General features: G+C 40.1%; 1 pseudogene; it reads left to right on the forward strand.

Annotated features, from left to right (window-relative positions):
• Positions 1-213: 213 nt before the first annotated feature.
• On the forward strand, positions 214-3,422 carry LOC148128208 (uncharacterized; annotated as a pseudogene).
• The last annotated feature ends 569 nt before the right edge of the window (positions 3,423-3,991 follow it).

Consider the following 3,991-nt stretch of genomic DNA (forward strand, 5'->3'; position numbering starts at 1 on the left):
ATGTGTCAGGAAACTTAATCTAGCCCCCTTGTTGTCTAAGGCAGTCGACAGCAAGTAAGGCTAGCAAGGTGGTTTGTAGATTAGAGATCCTAGCTTGCGCCAAATAGTGTGAACTTTCTTGTGGAAAAAAATGGTTGGACTTGTGGCATGTGCCCAAACTGACCAGTACAGTATGTATATACAGGTAGTCCTTGACTTACAACAATTTGTGCCATGTCCCCTTTGGAGTCTGAATCTGCGGAGCAAGACGGACTGGAACAAGAGAGCTCAGGAGAAGAGCAAGGACTACCCCCTCCTGATCCAAGAGCCAGGAGGGAAGAGAGAGGGCGAGGTCAACGCAGATTGAGCAGGCTACGAGGGAGGAGAGTGCCCACCCCCTTTCACAAGGCACACCTGGGGGAATGAGATGTAAGGAGGTGCCAGTGGGAGGGGCATTTGTCGGGAACAAGTGTTGAATCTGTGGAGCCTCGTGTGCACTCGCCAAAGCCTGGAGATTGCTGTGCTCTGTCTTGGGGGGCTTGCTAGTTTGCCTGCTTCGCTGAACTTCTGGATCTGGTTAAAGTTTGGTTAACCTGGTTTATTGAACTGCTAGCCCTGGTTAATGTATGAGCTAACGTGGCTTCTTGGACTGCTGGCCCTGGTTGCTGTGTGGCTAACCTTGCTTACTGGACTATTTGCAGCCAGAGGTTTCTGAAAGTGCATGTCAGAGCTTTGCTCCAGGACTTGTAGTGAATGTGGGAATGCTTGGGAGCACAGTTGGAGAAATAAAAGGGAGTTAGACCTGTTCTCTTGGTGTGTTGTTTTTGTGCAAAGCCCCGGGTCATCACAAATTTGTTTAGTGACTGTTCAAAGTTACAGCAGCCCTGCAAAAAGTGATGTATGACCTTTTTTCACATTCATTACTGCTGCAGTATCCTCATGGTCATGCTTGGCAACTGGTTCATATTTATGATGGTTGCAGTGTGCCAGAGTTATGTGATAACCTTTTGTGACCTTCTGTGAAGCAAAGCCAATGGGCAAAGAAAAGTCATAAAATGGAGCAAATCTTACTTCACTGTCTTGCTTAGCAACTGAAATTTGATGCTTAGTTGTGGTCATAAGTTGAGGAATGTATGTATGTATGTATGTATGTATGTATGTATGTATGTATTCGATTTCTATTTCACCACATTCATTCCAACTCTTGGCAGTTTACAAATACAGTAAAACTATGATAGAAAAAAGCAAAAGTACAAAGTACAATCAATAAGTTAAAAAAAAACCACTGATAGTATCCTAGCCATGGAAGATTAACAATATTTATTTTTCTTGTCTCTTACCTGTAAGTTTTACTTTGTGTTTGATTTCTGCATTTTGTATACTATTGCTTAACTCAAAAGGAACAGCATGATAAGTGTGTGTGTGTGTGTGTGTGTGTGTATCACGTGATTCATACCTCTAATGAGCTGCTCTTATCTCTGAATGTTTATGCCTCTCTTAATGTGTGTGTTTTAAGATACTGGAAGACACTTTTTAAAGATTAGAATGGCAGCCATGGGATCAAAATCAGAGGAAGCAATGCCTCAGATGCTTGAACAGTGAACAAAAGGAAAAGGAGAAGAACTGACAACAGATTGTAAAACTGATGCACCAGCCCCGATTGCTGCAGGCTTCTCTTGGCTTGGAATCATTCAGTAATTTTTGTCACTGTTGTGGTTGAAAGGAAATTGTCTTAAACTTTGTATATGACACTAATTTGGCTGAATTAGCCAAGACCTTAGAGAATGAAAACAGGATTCAATGTGATCTTGACAGGATGAGGAAAAGGGACAAAACAACAAACTGCATGTCAGCAGAGATAAATGTAAATGTAAACAAACAAATAATAATGCTATCATAAAAATGGTTCAACAAAAAGTACAAATGCAAAAACCATGTATTCTAAATTGACAGCTAACATTATACACTGCTATAAAATTGAGTTTGGAGAAAAGAAAAAATGGTATTTAGTTTAGAAGAATCTTTTACATACATACTCGACAGCTAACATCTGGGTTGATTTGACTGTAGTAGATGTCCAAAGACTCCTTTTAGTGGACTCTAGGCTGAACATGAGTCAGTAGGATAATGCAGTAGCAGTTCAAAAGACAAACATAATTCTTGCTTGCAGCAATGTAAAGATCCAGGAATAGTATCTTGTTCTGTCCTCTCTTACCAGGAATGGTCTCACATGTTCTACAGAACGTTATTTAAGAAGGATTTAACTTTAAGGTTGACCAACTGAGTATGTTTAAAAGAATGAAGATGGACAGGAGCCCGGAGTTCAAATTATGTGACAAAAGTTGACAGAAGTTTGGATGTGCTTAGTTTAGAAAAGAAACGTTTACAAAATAGAATGATATATATTTCCACATATTTAAAATAGTTTTTTTTTTCTTATTGCTTCAGGGGAAAAGACCAAGGAATTCAAATGTTATATATATATTATTATGAGTATAGAAAACAGAATAACAGAGTTGGGAGGGACTTTGGAGGTCTTCTAATCCAACCCCTTGCTTAGGCAGGAAACCCTACGTCACTTCAGACAAATGGTTATCCAATGTCTTCTTAAAAACTTCCAGCGTTGGAGCATTCACAACCTCTGGAAGCAAATTGCAAATTCTCCTTAGTTCTAAGTTGCTTCTCTCCTTGATTGCTTCTTGTTTACCCTCAGGTGGTTTGGAGAATAGTTTGACTCCCTCTTCTTTGTGGCAGCCCCGGAGATATTGGAAGACTGCTATCATGTCACCCCTAGTCCTTTTCATCAGATTAGACATACCCAGTTCTTTAGCCTTCAGTCTCCTAATCATATTTGTTGCTCTTCTTTGTACTCTTTCTAAAAGAGTCTCAACATTTTTTTTACATTATGGTGACCAAAATTGGATGCAGTATTCCAAGTGTGGCCTTACCAAGGCATTATAAAGTGGTATTAACATTTCATGTGATCTTGATTCTATCTCTCTGTTTATGCAGCCTAGAACTGTGTTGGCTTTTTTGGCAGCTGCAGCACACGGCTGGCTCATGTTTAAATGATTGTCCACTAGGACTCCCAAGATCCCTCTCACAATTACTACTGTTGAGCAAGTTACCACATATACTGTCCCTGTGCATTTTGTTTTTCTTGCCTAAATGTAGAACCTTCACCACTGAATTTCATTTTGTTCGATAGCACCCAATGTTCAAGTCTGCCAAGATCCTTCTGTTTCTTAAGCCTATCTTTTGGAGTGTTGGCTATTCCTGCTAGCTTGGTGTTATGGGCAAATCTGATGAATTCCCCATCTATCCCTTCATCCAAATCATTGATGAAGACGTTGAGGAGTATTGGGCCTAAAACAGAGCCTTGGGGTACCCCACTGCATACCTCCCTCCATATAGATGCAGTTCCATTGAGGACTACATGTTGAGTTCAGATGGTCAGCCAGTTACGAATCTATCTGGTGGTGATCATGTCTAACCCACATTTTTCTATTTTATCAAGTAGTAGGTTAGGGTCTACTTTATCAAATGCCTTATAGAGAAGTCCAAGTAAATTATATTGACAGCATTCCTCTGGTCCACTAATTTTGTCACTTTGTCAAAGAATGTAATAAGATTAGTCTGGCATGATCTGTTTTTAACAAACCGATGTTGGCTTTTGTTTATTACTTTGTGTGCTTCTTTTCACTGATTCGTTGCTTGATCATCTTTTCCAGAATTTCCCCTGGTATTGAGGTCAGGCGGATAGGTCTGTAGTTTCCTGTTTCCCCTCCCCCCCTTTTTTTTGAAGATGGGAATTACATCAGCTCTTTTCCAGTCCTCTGGCAGTTCCCTAGTGCTCCATAATCTTTGAAAGGTATAGTTTAGTGGTTGTGAGTTTTCGTCTGCCAGTTCTTTCACAAATGAAAATGGTAAATATAAACACTGGGGGGAATATCCATACAACCTATTAGTGGAGTACTTGCCAGAGTCTCTTAGGATTCAATAGTCTGAGTAT

The sequence above is a fragment of the Pseudonaja textilis genome, chromosome 1 (genome assembly GCF_049901715.1).
Source record: "Pseudonaja textilis isolate UNSWEBS1 chromosome 1, rPseTex1.2, whole genome shotgun sequence".
NCBI classification, from domain to species: domain Eukaryota; kingdom Metazoa; phylum Chordata; class Lepidosauria; order Squamata; family Elapidae; genus Pseudonaja; species Pseudonaja textilis.